General features: G+C 29.3%; 1 protein-coding gene and 1 pseudogene across 1 annotated transcript in view; both read left to right on the top strand.

Annotated features, from left to right (window-relative positions):
• Positions 1-22,506, top strand: part of LOC107438226 (glucose dehydrogenase [FAD, quinone]-like) — a 35,037-nt pseudogene extending 12,531 nt beyond the window's left edge.
• Positions 1-22,824, top strand: part of LOC107443921 (glucose dehydrogenase [FAD, quinone]) — a 127,303-nt gene that overhangs the window by 65,652 nt on the left and 38,827 nt on the right. The window lies entirely within an intron of this gene.

The raw sequence follows: 22,824 nt of genomic DNA, 5'->3' as shown, positions 1-22,824 counted from the left end.
TATATAAGTTGAAAATCATCGAATTGCTTCAAGTAAAGGCACTTAAACGGTGGCTTTTTTTATTTTCCTTGGTGACAGATCTTCGAAAAACAGCGTTAACTCATATTCTTTTTTTACATAAATCTACTATTCCAGTAAATAGTAACGTATGTAAGTAGCGTATATTGAATTATATTATTTAAATTCTAATTTAATAAATTTAGCATTATTTATTTTTAATTTTAAAAAGTCGTCAAATTTAACGATATCTTATTTGGTAAACCCATTAGAAAGGCTATCGGATTCTTGGTAGTGCTTAAAGATTAGCTTTGGTACCAGTAAAAAAAAATTTTCAATTATCTGTGTTTTTGCAACCACATAAACCTCACCAAATACAAATTTCAACCTCATTTACACTTGATGAAAACAACCTTAAATAGACCTCAAAAACATCCTATTTTTGGTAAGGGAATTTTAAAGAACAACAACAATGCATGACATAATTTCAAAGCTGAAACTTTTTATTTCTTTAGCAATTAGTGTGGCCAAGTGGAAAGGGCTTGGGAGGATCAAGTTTGTTGAATAGTGAAATTGTGGTTCGGGGAAATAGACAGAACTATTATTATTGGGATGAGCAAGGTGCAAAAGGCTGGAACTATGCAGAAGTGCTTCCATATTTCAAAAAGTTGGAAAATGAAACAGATCCAATATATCTGGCAAATGGTAATTTTTTTTTATTTATTATCCATAGTACTAAAATTTTTTTATTTAATGCTAGTCTGCTTATTCCTTCATATATTATTCCGTAAAAGAATGCTTCCTTTAGTAATACTAGCGATGGCACAATCGTTGGCCTTCCGATGCAGAATTTTTATTAAACATGTTTTTCATACATTTTATATTATTTTGTATAAATTTAGGTTAAAATAAGTGACAAATGTCATTTAAAATTTTAATAATCTATGATTATAAAATACAACCTGAAACACTGGTTTGAAACATATTTTTTTTGCGGTCGGGGCTAAGAGGCAAAAGTAACATGGCTCACTTCCAAACAATAATTTTTCATATTTCCACTTATGAATGGTTACTCATATAGCACTATTGAATATTAAAACTTTTTTCCTTTTGCAAAATCAATTATTGATAATTTTTTAATATGAATGAAAAAAAAATTTTAAACTACTTTTTTCTGGATTTTATATTTTATTACAGATATAACTCCGATAATCCAACAGATTTTTAGTAACTAATAGGATGGGTTTTTTTTTATAATTAAATACCAAACTATATTTTGGCTTGTAATTAGAGCATCAGAAAAAAATATAAAAAATTGACGCAGGTATCATACCCGCGTCAAAAGGTTAAGGACCTGAGCAATCATTGTGAAGAATTGATTTTCTGTCCCTAATGGTATACAATTGGCAGTGAGTTGAACAAAAATGTATTAAAATTTTTAAATGAAAAGAGTTTCAAAAATCAGGTATTGAAAACTGAAAAGCATTATAAAAAATTAATAAAACCTTAAGAAAACGGAATAATTCTTGAAACTTAGGACAATAGATGAAGAGCAATGCCAAGAGAATTTAGTTGAGAATAAACTCAAAACGAAGCTTCAGTAATATTCAGTAACAACAAAAAGAAAGAAAAATGAATTTACAATTAGTCAAGAAAAATTTCGAAAAATTTCGCTCTTAGTTAGAAAATATGTATAAATCTAAAAATAAGTGAATTCAATATAAATATTGTAAAGTATAAAAAATAACCCACCCTTTTCCTACATAATGTAAATATACTGAAGGCTTTTTTTGTCGCCATGTAAGAAGAATATATAGTACTAGTGGGCTGCGCCCCATGCTCGCTAACGCTCGCCAACCCCGGAAAATTGCTACGCAGTCTTATATGGTTTGCTTCGCAAACCAAGCTCGCTTTGCTCGCTACTAACTTAGGTACGTTGCAAATGCACAAAGTTCTAAGAATTCAAAACAATCATTCAAATCCATATAGCAACTTTTTTTTTAAAAAAATACATCTTTTTAGTAAATACTAAGTCATTAAAATAAATTTGAATTCAAGTAAAGACTCATTGGCTGAGACTCATTTTTCAATGAATAACTAATAACAATAATAAAACAAATAAATTCGTGATATAAATCAAAAATCGTCAAATAAATTCGTAATATATAAATTCGTGAAAAAAGCACTTTCGACAAAATACTAAAATAGAGATCTATCGACAAAGACCTTTGTCGATACTTCTGCCTAGCTTAATAGTATGAGATTGCCGCAGCTGAATTGTTAGTTCAGTTTCCGTTTTTAAGAGCGCTATATGTTGAGCCACCTCAACTAGATTTGGCATGTGACATTTTTAGCTGCAATCATTGGTCGATATTCCAGCGCTTCCATTCGGGGAGTTGTAATGAGGCTTTTTTTTGTCACCGTGTACGAGAAATATCTATATTATATAAAACGCTAATACGTATGTATCAATAAAACCGATGATATTTCTTTTCTCGCGTTGGCAACAGTTTTCATTTTTAATTGATAGGCTTCGGCGCGCAAGAGCACGTAGTGAGCATATCATATGTCTAATAGGGTGAATTCTCACCGAATTATCAAAAAAATTCTCACAAAATTATCTTCATCGAAGCCGATGCTTTACATCCGGCGTTCAGTACTACTTCATATTGTTTTACAACACATGGTTTTAGCCCTCTGGTGGGAAAGACTTTAAAACAAAACTTACAAAAGTTACTTTTCTCAACAACTGAAATTTAGAATAGTGTGATTAAGAAAAATATGTGAGCTGCTTGCAATTTCAAATTAATATTGAAATGCACGGGTTTAGAATTTCCTACAGTTAAAGTATTCGGAATTTCAGGGTTCAAAAAGGTATACAAAAGCTAGACGTTAAGAACGTATCCAATGCGCGAGCAAAGCGATGCTTCAAATCAAATGCTTTTTCATTGCTCTATACTCCATTTTTACAAGAAATTAGCTTTGCCTTACTTCGATGCACAACATTTTTTATTAAATTCCTTGGTTACCATAAAAAAATTTTTATTCTTCTGGTTAATGTATTGTTTAAAACTAATTATGGTAATAGGATTAAAGGAGAAGTTGAATAATTAGAATATTTAAATTCAGTTGAGACAAAATATGTTTGAACCCTAAAAAATTCTTCGATACCACTAACAGACACTACATTTTTCGAATTTTTTCAGGATACCACAGAATAGATGGTCCAGTAACGATAGAAAGTATCCCTTACAATCCAAAACTGAAAATGAAAGTACTCGAAGGTGTTGAAGAAATAGGCTATGAGATAGTTGATTCCAACGCTGCTCGACAAACAGGTATATTGTATGTTAACAGCTATCTGCGTATTGCTCGGCAAGACTACTAATATCAATTGGGCGCAGTGGTTGAAAGCCAAAATTTACAGTCATAATCATTCTCCACCACATGATATTGCCAAAGAAATAACGAGTGTTTTTTTCTTTCTTTTTTTTTTTGTTAAAGTTGTTTTATCAGAATAACAGTTTTCTGCGTTTTGCATGTCAAATTTATCGATTTTATATTCTCGATACAGACCGAGGAATCCTATATGATGCAGTCTACTGGGAGCTACCTAAACGTCTGAAAAACCTTTAAGTGTTTGTATTGAATGCATTGAATTTTTTTATATTTCGCGTTNTTGTAATCATGATTACAAGTAATTGATTACTGTAATCAAAAAATGTAATCGATTACATTTTTGGCCAACTCTGCAATGTAGTTATTGTAATGTTTACTTCAAATTTATCATATGGTGTCACCTTTGTATAGCAATGATCAAAATAATGCTGGATACGGGCAGCTGTATATTTTTGATCCAACTGAAGCTACCAACAGACGCATTGAAAACAATACTGGATGTTTACGCTCTGTAATGGAACAATTAGATGGTCTATTGAGGCAAATTAACCCTTTTGCTGCATCATATCTTCAGATGCATCAGTTTATTCAATTAAACCCTGCAACAGATCTAAAATTAGTTTTTATGGAAGATCCCTCTTCAGATTTGAGACAGTATAATGCTCCCACATCAAAGACAGATGTTGCTGCCATATTTATTGGAGACAATGGGGAACCTCCATCTAATCGAGATTTGTGCATCTATCCTGTTGCAGACTCTTGCAAAACTATTTCTCCTATGAATCAATGCATTGATCCAATGGTCTATCCACTTCTCTTCCCACAAGGAGATTGTGGTTGGCATGCTGGAATGGAGCATGTACAAGAGCGACGTACTGCCAAGCGTATCCGTGTAACTCAATTACAGTATTATGCTTACAGACTTGCTATCCGCAGTGAGTTCAGCCTTCTTCATAGCAGTGGAAATCTCTTTCAGCAGTTCATCGTTGATGTTTATGTCAGAACAGAAGGTTCAAGATTGAACTATTTAAGATTGAACCAGAAAGATTTACGTGTTGAGTTATATCAATGTCTTTAGGACTCTCTTCAAAGTGAAGCTCACTCAAGCAATGTAAAGTTAGGGAAGTTGATCATTTTGCCATCAACCTTTCAAGGATCTCCTCGCTCCATGCAACAAAATTATCAAGATGCCATGGCAATTGTTAGAAAATTTGGGAGACCAGATATTTTTCTAACTTTTACATGCAATCCAGCATGGCCAGAAATTATGAATGTTCTACAAAGACACCAGCGTCCTGAAAATAGACCCGATATCATTGTTCGCGTCTTTAAATTGAAATTGGCAGAACTTTTGGATCATATTTTGAAACGTCATGTATTTGGTAACGTTATTTCACTTGTTAATTTAATGCCATCCAGAGGACTCTGTAATGGCACTAGATTAATTGTTACAAACTTGCAGCGTAATTTAATTGAAGCTAAACTGATTGATGATGATAAAGCAGGTACATTTTTCATTCCGAGAATACCTCTAACCCCCTCTGATAACAACATGCCGTTTTCTTTTAAGAGAAAACAATTTCCCATTAGGTTGGCCTTCTCCATAACTATAAATAAGTCACATGGTCAGACTTTTGAGAAAATCAGTTTAGTATTGACTAAACAAGTTTTTAGTCATGGACAACTTTATGTTGGCCTGTCAAGAGTTAAGTCATTTGACAGCCTTTCAGTAATTGCTTAAAGATGCCAAATCTATAATTGTGTTTTCAAAGAAATTCTAAATGCTTAGTGTTAATTTCTTAGAGCTTTGTAGAAAAAACTGTTTTTTGGAAAAAATTTAATTGAAACTTCTATTGGCAGTAGGCAAGGGGAACTGCCAAAATCAAAACTCCCCGATTAGAAATGCAGCATGGCGACCTCCACGTGGTATTTTTCGGGTAATGCTAACAGCCATGCATTTTAATTTATTGTATGTAAAACATCCTTATTTTGTTCTAAAATGTTATGTACTTTATCACAAATGTTAATTAATATAGAAATTGATTTCAATAATGCTGATTACCAAATAATATTTCATTTGGCAATAAAACAAATTTTTGTGTTCTTGAAAATGAAAGACTTTTTGAGGGTTATTATCTCACAAGGAAAAGTTAGGGTTTAAAGTTTATATTTTTAAATAATAAAATTTTTTTCTAAAACTTTCAGAATTTCTAGCATTAACTAATTTATTATACACATTTAGTTGAATTTAGGTAAGTAACTGTAATATTTAATAATTTATTTTGCTAATATGTTTCTCATTTAGCTAATGTTTTGATTTTTTCACCTTGAACAATCTAAATAGCTAATATACTTTTTAAAAAGCCAATAAGAACATTGATAGAACTCTTCTACATAAGTACAATACTATGTCTTTGATGATAAAATACTATGTCTTTGATGATAATATACTATGTCTTTGTGCTAGAACATTGTGTTCATTGGTGAGCGAGCGCAGCGAGCCATGGTTCACGGCGTGAACCACATAGGATTGCGCAGCAATTCTCGGGGGTTGGCGAGCGTTAGCGAGCAGGGGGCGGAGCCTCCTAGTTAAATTATTTCTATGACTGAGAAAGTAAGAAAATCCATTTTTCAGTAATTGGAGTTGGACTACTTTCCAAATAAAATCTTCACATCTTTCAGGCTATTCGGATAAAACCATGTCACGAAACCGGATTTAGAAAATTGTTTATAAAAACATTTTTTTTTTAAGTATCCAGTTTTTTCCGCTTTTAAGTTGTCCGAGAAAGAAATAACAATTTTAAAAATGGAAATAAATGTTAGTTTTCATTTTTTCGAATTTAATCAAAAACACGTTAAATTTTAAAATACAAAAATCAGTACAACTTCTTTACATTTGCTCTCTACTCAAACGGCATAACTTTATTTGCCTAAACCAAAAATTAGGGCAAAATTGTTTGAATACATTTAAAAAAATCTGATCGATTATTTTTATTTCTCGGGAAATATTCAACCATTTCTTTCATTTTGAATATTCTTCATTACTTCAAAATTAAAATTTTTGCAATTATTATAAAAATATAATAAAAATTTGATAATATTTCACGATTTGTATAAATGAATTGAACGTGAGCTAAACGTATTTATTCAAGATAACATTTTTTTAAGAAATTTATTACTGCGATGAGTTTTAAAAACAGAAATATGGAGAGAAACATAGCACTCTTCAGATGTAATAAATTGAAAACCAGTTTCAAATGCATTCTTTTTAAAATACACTAACTTTTCCACTAGGGAACAGTATTTTCTGATTAGAGGTAAAGTTTAAAAGTCATGAATTAGAAAATGTCAAAAAGAAAAACATTTTTCTTAAAGAAAAAAGAATGTTTTTTTTTATTAAAAATTCTTTGAGATTTCATTGCTGAATAAATAGGTTAACGCTAACTAATTAGCGCGAAAGGAAATTTCCCTAGAACCTATCCAAATTGCAGTTAAGTCCGTGAAAATCCGACTCATTCATGTAATATTATTCACTGTTATTCATTGAGATATATAATTCATTGAGATACATTATTCTTCGAGACAAGTTTTCCGGTTGACTCACTGCATAGCACATATGGCAACGTTACTTTTAAAAAGTAACGAGTAAAAGTACAAGTATTTTTAAAAAAAGTAACGAGTAAAAAGTAAAAAGTTCTCATTTTAAAAAGTAACGAGTAAAAAGTACAAGTAAAAGTACAAGTACTAAACAAAAAAAGTAACGATTTAAAAGTACATTTCTAGGAAATCGAAAATTCAAAGTAACCTAAAATTTTATTGAATAATATTCTTATGTTCTTTAATGTTTTTGCAAAATTGTTGTTATTTATTTAATTATTTTTAATTTTGAAAGTTATGGACATTAATTTATTTTTAAATTCGGAAGAATATTATAATATAATTTTATAATATAATCGTATAATATAATTTTAAAATCAAATATAATTTTAATATCAAACTTTTTATGGATTTGCACGAAAAAGAAATTTTATCTAAAATTTGAAAACTGGTTCAAAGAAAAGAAATAAACTGATTAAATATTTACGAGTAAGCAAGTCCCTCTAACTTTAAAATATCGTTGGCGCGACTTATAGTACACAATTATAATTAATAAACCTCAATATAGTTGATTAATGAGAAACGAATTTCAAAATTTAAGGAAACGACAGCTCTTTCTTCTTTCCCTCGTTTATATTAACTTAAAGAGAGTCTTTTTTTTTATTTAAATAAAAATTTATATTTGCTAATTCAAAATAAATATTTGTTAACTTATTTAAATGAAAAAAAAGATGAAAGTGGTAGAAATCATATTATTACGGAATAAAATCTAATTCGAATGTTAAAAAGCTCCTGCAATAGTGAACATTTGAAATACCCAGGAGCCAAACCAGAAATCAAAATTATCTGTTTACATATAAAAAGGAGCTTAGATTTATGTTAATATTAGAACTATAAAATTTTTTTTTAATTTTGTTTTTATTTTCGGAAACTTTATTTTATAAATAAATTACCTTGTTCGACAAATTTGATAAACATTACAACTTATGTTAGAAAATAAATTTTAAAAAAATACATTCATATACAGGAAACCCCTATAAATCCAATAAACTACAAATTATATTTTGTTTTTAACTATAAATTTTTTTTATTTTAAAATATTTCATAATGGTAATTTTTGGATTTGTAATAACGATGTGCAAATTATGAACAAATGTTTTATTTTAAAATTTTATGAAATAAATAACTAATAACTAATAATCCACGATGTGCAATACTAAATCCAAAAATTATAAACAAATGTTTCATTTTAAAATTTTATGAAATGAATAACTAATACGTTTACGTAATAGTATATATGTTACGTTTAGTATAATTCAAAAAAAATATTTTGTTGCAAAATTAAAAAAATTATAATATTTTAGATTTTTTTTAATGCATACTACATCTCCATTAAATAAAGCATTGTTTTTATAATTTAATACTTCAACGTTAAAAAATTTAAAACTTGTGTCAAAATTTTTTGTAATAGTAATATGAAATTAGTTATTTAAATTATTTAAAAAAGCATCCAATGCGCACACATTGTTAACAAAATTTTTAATTAACATATTTAAATGAATGAAATATGTTTCAAATAAATGTAAAATGTTATTTTATAAATAGAAAATAATTAGATATTAAAATTTATATGAAATATAAAATTTTTATGAATAATTAGATATTAAAATTTTTTAGAAAGCTTACTGAGTTTTAGAAAAAAGTAACGATTTCATTCGACATTTCCGTTACAAATACTTGTACTTTTTCCCTAAAAAAGTAACGAAAGTACAAGTAAAAGTACTAAATTTAAAAAGTAACGAAGTACAAGTAAAAGTACGTACTTTTTACTTGTACCGGCGGTACAAGTAACGAAAGTAAAAGTACTGCCATATATGCTGCATAGCCATCCCTGAATCCACTATGAAGAAGAAAGCTGTTTCTGCTGAAAAAATCAAAGATATTGCTCTTAAAGAGCCAAGGACTACACACTTCGTAAACAGCATGAGCGTTTATCGCATTTAAAAATAAATCTACTTTAAAACGTTTTTTACTTTATAAAGCATTTCGAATTTCAAAATTATAAAATAAATATGGTTATCGTGTTTTTCTAATAAGACAACTTTCATCAGTTGAGCTCTGATTATTCGATTCTCAGTCATTTAAATGCTCATTGTAGACACAACGTAAAATTATGATAAAGAGTAATCCATTATAAAGATATCTGATCACTTTTCTATTGTTTTTTGAAGAGATGTAATGAATTAATTATCAGCTTTAAGTGTATTCCTTTTATACTTTTTTTTCTTAAACAGCCTTTTCCACCTTAGAAAAGCTTTTAATAATCTTACAGGGCAACTGTTAAAATTCATTGGACTCGATAATTGAAGACACCCCCAGAATTAGATCACTTTTAATACGTCGATTTAATTAGTTAATCAATTTAATCAGATTCAATACTCTAAGATCGGATTAGTTAAAAAATCAAAGTATAAAATTGGGTATTTACAATTCTAGAAGAAGTGCAATGATTATGCCTAACCATGTGGATTAAACCAGATTTAATTGGATACCCGGAGGCGACGTCACGCGTGTTGTCGAATCTGATTGGATGATTGGCCACGATTTACTTACAATGACGTCAATTAAAAGCGTCCAAATGTTATGAACAAAAGGCGTTTCTAAAATCTTGATTGGCATTTATTACTGTTATAGGATTTTACATTTCTCAAGGAAATCTACGAAATGGACAAAGATGGATCTACGAAATGGAAATCTACGAAATGGACAGCTAAAGCTTATTTGGTACCGGCAGAAAACCGAACAAATTTGGACATTCTGCCGAATGCTTTTGTTCATAAGGTGATTCAACTTATTTTAAATTATTTAACATTATTCTTAATTTAGAGATCATAGATTTGATTAAACCTTTTACAATAATTAATTTCATAAAATATTAAAACATCGATTTTTTGGAGACTGTTTCCGGAGAAAAATCAAACGAATAAACAGAACTGCACTAAAGAGGAAAATCAGAAATGTGTTTTATAATTAGCGTTTTTCAAACTAGTTTGTTTGAGATATATGCTTTTTTAATCTTTTTTGTTATTAATCTTTTTTTTTTGTTTTTAGTCTTTTTTTTGGTATTAATCTTTAGATCCTTTAATCTTTTTTTATTCAGATATCCAAAGAAAAAATTCATGCTTTTCAAACAAATTTTCTAAATCTAAACAAATTTGTTTGCTTTTTTCACACCGTAACTGGAAAATTAAGTTTTTAATTTATAACATTCCTTTTATACCATAAGAAATTTTTCACTTTATTTAAATTAGGATGAAATTTTTAATGCTCTTAAAAGCTGTTTTTCAAAGCTTAAAAAATACGATTGTAACAAGATTACGAATCTTAATTTAGATATTTCAATTTTTGGTGTCTTTTTTTTAATTTTTGTGTTCTTAAAATTTATACACCGTAGTTTAAAGTTAAATGAGTTTAATTTTTATAACCGTCACTTAAAATTGTAATTTCACCAAAATATAGATTAACGAAGATTTAGCTGTTAGAGCATACAGGAAATAATTAATAAAGTAATCAGTTAATTATTTAAACTAACTTCTTGAATTCCATTTTCATTTTTTAAGAAGAATATGTCTTTGGCTTCTGCAGGAATCTGCTCACTATTGGAGATACGGTAATATATTTGTCAGGTTTGTAGCAAATGATATTATGAAGTATATCCGTCACACAGCTCATTTCGTCCATTAGTGCGCCACAGAGTCCACTGAGCTCTACGGATAATGCATAGATAATGACTCATGGATAATGAAACCAGATACTTTTATATAGATTAGTCACTGGTGGGGTATCATGGACAAGGTACAGGCATTTTATAGAGGGCAATGTTAAGGGGCTTCAGAAACAAAGCAAGCCTATAAGGACGAGGAATGTTTCCAAGTCTATTCTTAGCGAAAATTTAGAAAGCTTTATTCGTTTAACCAGAAAGAAAAACTGGCTTTTAAGTTGAAATATTATAATTACCTTAGTTAAACCTTAAATGGCCAATCATATATATGATTCAAATTACGCTTACATTATTACATCTATAAATCCTTCACGGTTAGACTTTGGTGTTCGATTACTAAAAGGCTGCGGATTTCTCGTAAATCTTCCTTGGATTTCGCATGTCTGTATAATGGATAGATCAAGGTTAATATTACAAATGACAGCTAGTAGACATCTACTGGACTACATTGTGTTACATGCTAGTCCATACAAAAAACATTAATAGTGTCCTACTATCAAGTGAACTCTTTCAGCTTCCAGAAAATCCTTTCACTTTTGGGTGTCATGTCATTTCTTTGTGTCACTCTATTGGATATGGTATTATACCTATTTTTATTGCAGGAGTCAACCTCAGGCATCAAGATGGCAGCTTTTTCATTTGCCACAAGTTCTTTCGCGAGTTTGTTAACGTACACAAACAAAGTACAGTTTCTACCTTCCTACCTTTTAAACAAAGCGTTACTGATGGAAATATCTCAATAATTAAGTCTCCCGAAGAATCTAATGTGGATGCCATTTCGAAAGTAGGAAGTTAAAAACTGCCCTTTGTTTGTGATCAAGAGCTCATGTCAAGATGTCACGTGTCAAGGCCTGTGGTAAATGAAAAAGATACTTATGAAAGACTTCATACATTTAGTTAAGAGAAATCCTCCAAGTTTGAGAAAAAATTTAGAATTTTATATCTCTATAGTTCAATATAGGTCAACATTAAAAATAGACAAGCTGTTGGAGTAACATTCGATGTGAATGGAACAACACATAAAGTAACAGTGAAAAAAGAAGTCATAATGTCTGCCGGCACTGTCAACTCGGCTCAGTTACTCATGCTTTCAGGCATTGGTCCAAAGAAGGAACTGAAGAAACACGGCGTAAGTGAAAAAGGTTTTTGTTGCTATTTTAAATGTTTGACTAATTTTTAATTTGCTTTATTCCCTTTTCTTTAGATATGTCCCACTCTCAATTGGAAAATAAGCATTTTTTCATTGGAATTGGGATGCACAATGGGCTATTGGCGATGCACTAGAGCTGCACAATGGGCTATTGGCGATGGTCTGGGAAACATCCCTGAGGATGATCCGAAGACATGCCATCACAATTTTGATCCTCTGCAGAGGGGATGGCACCCCCGCTTCGGTAGCCCGACGACCTGCACGCGAAGTCGAGCACTTTACGATAGAACAGTTTAACGAGGACCAATACCGCTCACCCTCGGTCTCTACGCAGACTGATCCAAGTGGTCACCCACCCGCGCACTGACCGCAGCCAGTGATGCTTGACTTCGGTGATCTGCTGGGAACCGTGTCTTAACGATCAGTCCACTGCGGGACACAAAGGCAATGAAGAAAACTGAAATAACCAAACTATACAGTTTTACGTAAAACGGTAATAGTGTACTCTCAATGCCTTAGTGTGACAATTTATTACTTGACTGTCAATTTAATTGCGATAATCAGCGTATGATATATATTTATAGTTTAATATGTAACAATAAATGAATCACCAAACTACTATTATCGATTATTATAATTATTATTGATAATGATCTTATAGAAGAAAGTTTTAAACTAAAAAGATATTTTAATGAATTTGGGAACATAAGGTAAAATGTTTACAAAACACTTTTTCAAATTAAAAACCGTCTTATATAATGACCTGTCAGGTAAAATTTAAGTTTTCACAAACCGTCCTCTATGGCATGTTTCAACCTCCAAACCTTTTTTGAACAATCACTTGACATTTTCTTTCACTATTTCTACTATTTTTTATTTGTGTTATATCTAAAGTCCGGGTTTTAATGACGAGTGCAAGTTTTTTTGCATTTTTGCAACCCTTTTTCTTGTTTTGGGGCATTTTCAATTTTTTTCTTCTTTTTTCTGCATATTTTGAGATTTTGGGGTTTTCAATGATTTTAGAGCATTTTCTGAAATCTTAAGAACTATTAGCTATTAGCTCGAAAAGTTATATCGACAAAATAATTAATGATTAGAAAAAAATAACAGATGGATTTAACAAATTATAGTTGCTATAGTTTCAAGGTCTCGGGGAAAAACCCCGTCTTTTAAACCATAAGAAAGACCAATCTCATCTTAACAGGAAAAGCGACAACTTTTGATATTGAAGAAGTGTGAAGTTAATTGAGTCAGTATAGGTAGTTCATATGTGCACCAGTAACAACTGAAAATGTTTTAAAAAGCTTTTTCCATGCATTAAAATATACTTCCCCCGAAAAGTCATTATTTCACATTTAAAAATGTCAAAAAGCATGCAATAATCCTGCGATTCTGATTTCCTACAATTTCACGGAATTGAAGTTTTGAGGAATTTACATAAAAATCAATGCACAGGTATCAAAATATTTTTCTTTTATTCATAATTTTCTTATAATTTTATTTTAAACCCGAATGAAAATAACATTTCCATTTCTCTTTTTATACATGTTTTAATACATGTTTTTCATGTGCAATATGAAATTTTAGAAAGGAAATGACGCTTCAAATTGAAACTCTTGTTTAATGCTCTCTTTCTATTTCAGTTTCCGTTTTCAAAAGCGCTATATGTTGAGCCACCTCAGCTAGATTTAGATTCGACATGTGACATTTTTAGCGGCAATCATTGAACGATTTTCTAGCGTTGCCATTCAGGGAGTTGTAATGAGACTTTTTTTTGTCTCCGTGTAAGATAAATATATATATATATAAATTACCTCTTAAAAATTGTTTTACTGGCAGTCAGTTTAAAAACTCTTGAAATATTTTAATAGTTATATTTTAAATTCAGTATAAAATTATTTTCAAAGATCCCACTTTTCAACTTTTTCTAGATTCCTCTTGCGGCTGATTTGCCTGTCGGAAAAAATTTGCAAGACCATTGCTCAGCTTTAAATCTCTATACACTGGATTCTAGCATCCCTCCTTTTCCAGAATTGATTTCCAGTAATAGAAGCTTTCACCAATATATAAATAATAGAACAGGTGGATATTTTTTTGTTCAAATTTGTAGTGCTTGAACTAATTTGACAATATTAACAAAAATAAGATTTAAACGAAAATTAAGTACAGAAGTACGTTCATTAAGTACATATAATATTTATACTATAGACATATTATGAGAATTCGTTCCATCAAAATACTGATAGATAATCAAAACCGTGATAAATAAAAGCTTTTCTTAATATTTTGAAACAAATAAAAAATGCAGTAAAATATTTAAGAAAAAATTTCTCCTGTCACAAAAAATATATAACAATGAACATTTTATCAATTCATTGATTGCTATATATTTTTTCTGAAGCAAAATTTGAAAGAACGAAAATTGTTTAACAAAAGAAACAAAAAATTTCAGAAAATTGTTTCGTGAATATAATTTCTCACTGAATCTCCTACAGCATTTGAAGTCAAAATTTAAACTATAATATTTTGTCGGAGCTATCATATGGAAATTTGTCTATAAAATTACCTATACATTTTATAAAGTCTATGAATTTTAAATTGCCTGTAATTTTTTATTTATGTATGTGATAAACATTTTTTTCCATTTTCCAAATACGCTTTACGAACTCGAAAGGAACAAGAATAACATAGTGAATGTAATTTCTCACTAAATCTCTCACAACATTTGAAATCATAATTTAAACTTTATAATTTTGTCAGGGCTATCAATTCAAAGATTGTCAATTAATTGTACCGATTATTTATTTTTAGATTTAAACTTGTACTTAAAACTTGTACTTAAAACTCGCGCTTATTTTTAGTATATTTTCTATTTGCAGGACCGCTCTCATCCCTTGAAGGCCTTGTTGCCACTGCATTTTTAAATCATGGTTACATACGTCCAGAATCTGATAATCCAAACTATCAGCTTTATATAACTGCAGCAGATGTAAAAAGTTTAAAACAACTTGGTCTTACGGAAGAAGTAAGTATCCTTTTAAACTCATATTTATAAACCATGGGTCAAGATTTTCTTACACTCATGCTGACATCACAATTTACAAAAGAATACTTTGCTACCTAAATCTACTATTAACAAAATTTTTTATAACAGTAGATTTATAATTTTATAATCTCCATTTCCAAACAACAAATATAAATTTGATTAACGTTTTTTTTTTCTTCTTTTAATTTTTAATTAACGTCTATTGCTATATTTTTCCTATGCTTGTCAAAAACGATATTTTGAGCAGAAATTTTCTTTTAACACATTACAGATCATGGATGTTTAAACAGTGGTATACGTGAATTAAAAAGAGGTATTTAGAAATTTGATATGTGCGGGTGGGTCTTATAATTTTCTAATTTTGTTGAGAAGGGGGATATTACCCTCTTCTCAAGTCTCAGGAGGGAAAAATTACAGAAAAACATGTTTATGTTACCGTAAACGGGGGCAAATTTACTCTTCCAGGGGCGAGTCTACCCATTTTAGTTTTATTTAATTTTCACTATTTTAAATTGCAAATAAAAAAATTTTTACCAATGGAGGACTTAGTTCAGACTCTAAGGAAGATGGCGCTGTAGTAGTTTGATCCGTTTTTATTTATTTGGTGTCTTTTTAACCGACCTGTTCAAACGTCTTTTGAGAGATTTGTATTGAAAATCAGCAAACTTTTAGTTGGTGCTCCGTAAGTATATTATTATTATTACTATTTTCACTTTGGTTAAGTGATAAACTTATCTAAGACTAAGATTACATTAATTTTATATGAAAAAAAAACAAAAAGAATGTAAGTTTTGCTGTTGTAAACAAAAAGCCAGAATTCGCGGGGCGAGTCTACCCATTCGTATTTAGTTTTAATAAAGCATAATAATATAATTTAGAACTTTGTTTATATTAAAATTAAGTCATTTTAAATGAATTTGAGTATATTATTTTAATTCTGCATTGATAAATTTATCATTAATAAGAAAATTTATAGGTTAAATATAAATGTAAATATAAAATATGTTTATTTTACCTATTTTTTCAATTTTTATATTACAAAATTAACTTTTTTTATTTAATGCAAGTTAAATAAATTATTATTTATAAATTATTATTACCTCCCAAAAGAATGGGAAAAGGATTTTTCATGATTCCCAATGTTTGAATTTCGATTTTGTTAATAATCTTTAATTATTATTATTTATTAATTATTTAATTGTAAATTTATATTAATTTTAATTTATTTTTATCAACAATAATCAGAAAAAAATGTTATTTTATAATGTTAATGATTATAAAAACAAAACTGTGATCAAAATGTGATAATCGATCAAATACTCAATTTGTGTTATTTTATGAATAAAAAAATGGAATATATAATAAAGTTATGAATTTTACTTCATAAATATCCTATATAGTAACTAAAATAACAATTTAATAGTAAAATTTGATTATTTACAATGTTAACATTCATTTTAGTAGAATGGGTAGACTCGCCCCATACGAGAGATTTGTCAGCAGTTCTATAAAAATATACAGTAACAGCGTAACTGTTAATATTTTCTAAAATCAATTTCACAGTTTTAAAGAGGGGTGATTCCGAAACACCTATTAAAAGCCTTTTTTCTTTAATATTTACAAAAGTTTGACCACTTTAAAGTTGACAAACTGAGAAAATGGGTGGACTCGCCCCTATTTACGGTATATGTGAACGGTTCATTTCAGTTTAAAACCACATATCTCTGAAAGTCACTGTCAATCAAACAAATATTAATAAAGCATAAACTTATAATCAAAAAAGTTTCATTTGTGTCTCTTTCGAAATGCCATGCCATAGTACTCACTAGAGCTGAAAATAACCACTCTTCACGTGGATAGACAATTTCAAAAATGGGCAGCTTAAATTAAATAAACAACCAGTTGCTCTTTCCCAGCTCATTTATTTTAAATCGTTTGATGATAAAAGAGCATCAATGCAGAACATCAAAGAACGTCAAAACTCTGGAGAACAGAATTTTTATTAAAGTGTCCATGTTCCTTTTCAAAATTTTGATCCTTCAGAATCCATCAATTTATGATGGAAAGAATCATGAAGAAGAATATTTCTTTAACAGCTCACATATTTCAAAGTTGTAATGTAAACATTAAATGTATTTCGCCAAAACAAATATTTTTAAATAAAGTTTTTTTAAGTCAGTATGTTAAACTAAATTTTGTCACATATCTATATTATTTTTATTGTTGAATAAACTTTTTATAACCGTAGATTATTTATAATATGAATTTTTTTTTAAATTTAATTTTATCCAAGAGAAAAAAATTGCAAAAAGTGGCTATTAAATTAAAAGGACCTATCGATATATCGGTCACCGATTTATTAGTTTTGGGGGGGAAAAGTGGCTACTAAAGTTATTACAGTCTATACAAGCCACTGGCTACAAACTGAAAATTTAAATTTTCAGGTCTAGTATTGACTGTGCAGAATTTGATATCTGGTGCTTGAATCAATAACAATTAACTTTAATATTTAAGGCTTACAGACAAACCTACCAACCATACGAAGGCAGATCAGTTTATCTTTGTAATTCGGAAGTACTCCAACCAAAAAGCCGCGGTACGGTAACGCTACAGTCAGCAGATCCTCATAAACCTCCTCTAATTGATCCAAACTATTTTGCTGTATCGGAAGATTTGGAGGATATAGTAGAAGGTGAGTATGTGCATTTAAATAAAACAATTGATTCTAGCATTGTTTTTTGAAGAAAACTCTTTTCGAATTTAGTTTCATACATCATTAATTTCAAAATTATTTTATGCAACGAGGTTCATTATTCCCAATGATTGTTCTTCATTGCGAAACAAATTTTATGTTATGCCATAATTGCTATAACGTTTAGGAAAAATAATCATTTTATTATCTTGTGAAAAAGTAGCCTTTTTTAAGCAGTTGTTATTTTTCCTTTTTCATTACCAAAATTTTTTTATATATTTATCAAATTTTAATTACGTATATTGTAAATATCAAAATATTTTAATGATAGATTTTAATGAAGTATATTTAAATAAAACTGATGGCAGTATAAAATGGCAGTTACTGCGACTTCCCCGTTGTATGATTGAATTTAAAACAATAAGTAAAAAGTAGTTGGTTAATAATAGTTAGTTTCTTTAATAAACTCAACTTATTTTTCACTAATCGCATTTTGGTCAATTACAATACGTAAATAACAATTATCAACATTTAAACGTCATCTGTGTTTATGAGAGCTCGAGTATTTACGTAATTTGCAAAAGATATTTCCTATCATATTGTTCCATACATTTTGAAAATTAATTCTGTTTCGCAAAAACTTAAAAAATATTTATTTTTCATTTTTTTAATATTGATAAGTGAAACCTCGAATGTCTATAGAAATATAACTATTTCAAAAAAAAAGTATAAGCTTACAAATGAAATAAATCAAACAGAGAAAATTGATTTACTATTTCACAAATATCAGTATTATTATTAGAATTACAGTCTTTAACTTCTTCATTGAAAATTCTTACCCTCGTCATTGTTTTGTTCGGTGGTCAGCTTTACCCTACATTTCAGTTTATTGTGAACAAACATTGTGACACCTAAAAATCATAGTACTGACAAAAATATATATTCAGTAGTAATTGAATCAAAGGTTAGGGTTATTAGTCGTTAAGCAAACTCGTAAAACTCACTAATACCTGTAGTTTCATTCAAAAAGTCGCCAAGATAAATTTTTAATGTAATTTGTATTCTGAGTTAAATTCAAAAATGATGAAAATGAAAAACTTATGAACGAGAATATGGGAAAAAATTTGCTCATTAATGGATATTATTCTAATTGTGCATACGAAAAGCAATTAATTTATTATTGTAACAAGAACGGAATGTTTTTATGCTAAAAAGAAAGAAAGAAGAAAAGGAGAAGTGAACAGTGAATTCTATGACAACATATTAACGCAATTTGAGAACAATATCAAACTTGAAAGATGTACTTATTTCTGTTTATTAACGTTGCAACAGTAATTTGTGGTATCTTTAGTCAGTGGCGTTGAGAAATGAGTGGATTTCTTAGGTAATCTTATCGATAAGACACCCAAAAAGAAAAAAAAAAGAGTTATCTAGAGTTTGGCCAAAAAGAAAGGAAAAAAATAACGTAACTCGAAAGGGAAAACTGCAGAAAGCTGTCTATTTATAAACATTTAAATCCACTGTTTAAATTCATTTTCATACAAACGTAGGTGGGAATTATTCTTAAATGTAAAAGAAAAATATTTATATTTCAATCATAAAAAATATATTACTAACTTTGTCTGATAATCATATTTTATACGAAATGAAAGATTTTATTTTTTTAGTAAAATAATACTAGCGATCTTGTAGTTAAATTAAAATTTGCAAAATTAATAATCTATAATTCTTCCTGGATGCCTGGCCAAGGCCTCTCATCCCCCTTTTTGCACAATGATAATCCTTTGATGAAGGAAATAATTTTCCTTGCACAGAGATAAATTAGCGTTACCAAAACTTTCTACCCAAACTTACAAGGATTCAGTATTTCTGCCGTTGCATAGACTGAAAGATATTTACTAATTTTTCTTTTCTGGGTCGCAAATTAGTTCTAAGATTAAAATCTTCTAAAAAACACGCTTTGTAAGACACGCAGAGTATTTTTACAATATTTTAAGTACTAAGCAACGATACGTTTTTTTTTAAATGCAAACCGCTATCCTGACAAAATCTCCAGTAATAAGCGAGTATTTCATAGATTTCGTAAATGACTTTGAATGGTTTTTACGGTATATCTGATTGCGGGTTCTTACTAGTTTAGTAACTCATCAAGTTTTCAAAATCAATAAATTAATATTGACTATAATGTTAATAGCTGACATCGTGAAGGACAAGGATTCAACCCTCAGTGGCGGCTTGAAGTCCACCTAACTTCAGATGGAAGGGTACCAACTAATCTGGAAAGTAAAGGCGACATTTTGTGCAATGCTGGTAGCATTATTTGAATTCATTCTGTAATTTGGTGCTTTGCTGATTGCGTTACCTGCTTTCAATTTGTAACTAGGTGCAATAACTGCATTAGCAGCATTCAATCAGAAATTTGGTGCAATTCTGAAATGCATTACCACAATTACACCGTTGGCAACAAAATTGCGAAGCCTCGAATTCCATGACTCCCTGGCCAACAACGAGTTGTTTGGGAAATGCTTTACTTTATTATGTTTAAGATTATTATTTTGACAATTATACAGGTATAAAAACTTGCCAAAGGCTTTCCAAAACTCAAGCAATGAAATCTATTAGAGCTAAGCCTCTCGACACTGTGTATCCTGGTTGTGAGAAATTTCAAAAATATAGTGATGATTATTACCGTTGTCATGCAAGATCTGCACCAATAACACAAAATCATGAAGTGGGGACAGCAAAAATGGGTGATCCGCGAGATCCAACCACAGTGGTTGATCCAAATTTAAGGTAACATTTTGTAATTAAATTATATTTCCTTTTTGAATACTTATTTTATTTTAAGCTAATAAACCGGATATCGGTGATGAAATGGATCGGTGAAAGAAAATTAGCATAGCTTGTTCAGACATATAATAGCATGGATAATATATTCTGAAATTATCTTAATGAACACACACGTTTGAAAGAATTTTCTGCTTACTTAAAAACACTGGTTTTAAATTCCATGCATTTATGAATTTTAAGCGTTACATGAGGGCATTTAATTCAAAAGAATTCCTATTGGAGAAAAAAAATTTGGGTCTCATTAGTTTTAAACCTATCTGAAAAATAAACTGTGGCTGTTGACTGCTGTACCATAAATCATTAATTACAGATTTACAAATTATTTCACAGATTTAAAACAATATAATTAAAATTACCAGATCTGTCCATTCTATGAATCACCTTTTCAATAACTCTATATTTTACTGGCTCACTTGTACGACGATTTCTTTGTTTGTAAATTTCATTTAGTAATTCACCCATTTAGAGATACACGTTTTCAAAACATACAAATATACAGCAGTCCATAAAATCATCCATTAACTGCTATGCCGACTTTGATTCACTTAATCATCCTTTTAGCAATAAAATGATTCATTAATTTGTCTTATAACTAATTCAGCAATTAACCATTTTTCCTTTTTTAGTAATACACCAATTCTTGATTTAACGATTTGCTAATTCGATTTGCTGATTCTTTGGTACGCTTACTTTTGTCCTCCTATTTTTCTCCTTTATTCAAACGATACATAACAGCTGGAAATTCCAAAAAAAAGAAAGTAAAAAACATCATGTATAGTATTATTAAATGCACGATATAAAACTAACGTTATAAATGTTACAATTTCATTAACTGAAAATTTTTTTGAACTTGTTAATGTATGTAACCAAATTCTGAAATGTGAGATAAACCAGCTAAATACTGCTTGAAGAAAAAAATTTAAGAAATATTATTACTACATAAATGTAAGGAAGACGAGGAGGAGATAGCATCGACAGCTGGAATGTTTCTAAAATAAAACCGTGTAAAACTTTCGTTTGTAACTTATGACAATACGATTGACAAGCAAATTTAAAGACAAGGTTTTAATGTTGTTGTTGTTGTCGTATGCCATTAAGACAAAGAGGTTGCGTTTTTTCTTGTTTTTTTTCAGTGGCTCCATCTATGGCCAACTTATGACACACACATACGTCACACAGCCCGCTCATTAGGTGGGCCCATTCATCCATAGATCGTAATTTTGAACTGAACCAGATCAACACAGATCAGTAATTGTAAAACTGACAATCTTCTCAGAATCCTGAGATTGGCAAAACTTTTAGATCTGTTTTCATTTATTCTAGCTATTGCTAGATGCCGAATAACTCCGAAAAACACATGTATGGAACAAAGTCACTGTACCTTTTTACAGTATTTTTAATCTGTCCTTCAGTTCAATCAAGCTTTAGTTATTATATTCTATTCATTATATTTACTGTTTTTACTTTTAATTTAATAGTAGTTTAACCTTTAATCTTCGAGTCGTTTTATGATAATAACAAATGGAACTGCTTGCATTACAGTAAACACTTTTCTAATTGTAAATACTTTTACTGTATAAAATTGATCATTGAATTAAATGAAACTTGAGTTACTTGAGTTTGCTACACTTATTTTTATCTTGAATATTATTTTGCCTTGAATTGCTTTTTAATTATTTTAGGGTAAAGGGAATAGAGGACTTGAGAGTTGTAGATGCATCAGTTATGCCGATTATACCTTCAGGAAATACTAACATTCCAACTATTATGATTGCCGAGAAAGCCTCTGATATAATTAAAGAAAGTATTCGTTGCCAAAACTAAACTTACATATTTATCAATATAATTTATTACCAAATATGATGTGATGAAAATCATTTCACACGTATACCGACAGATGCTACATCATCAAATCAATACAAAGTGAACGCTATTATAAAATTGATATTTTTCATTTTAAATGTTTAAGTAGCAATAAAATATTTTTAAATCAACCAGCAGATTTATTGAGAGTAATTTATTTCTTACTCAAGAAATGTTTGATTTGAATTTCTCTAAAACCAATGCGGGATTTTTTCTGACTAATACACTTGTTTTCTTTTATGTATCGTATACTTTTATGCATGCTCTTTTAAACAAATTAATGTAGCTTTAACTTGTATACATCCCTTTGGCTTATGAGTTGCTTGTTAATTTCTTTCAAAAATATTACGGTTTGTTTCTTATTAAGTGAATCAGTTAACATATTTTTACAAAAAAATTCGAATATATATATATATATATATATATATATATATATATGTATATATATA

The sequence above is a fragment of the Parasteatoda tepidariorum genome, chromosome 4, assembly GCF_043381705.1.
Source record: "Parasteatoda tepidariorum isolate YZ-2023 chromosome 4, CAS_Ptep_4.0, whole genome shotgun sequence".
Classification (NCBI taxonomy): Eukaryota; Metazoa; Arthropoda; class Arachnida; order Araneae; family Theridiidae; genus Parasteatoda; species Parasteatoda tepidariorum.
This window is presented reverse-complemented; position numbering and strand designations above follow the sequence as displayed.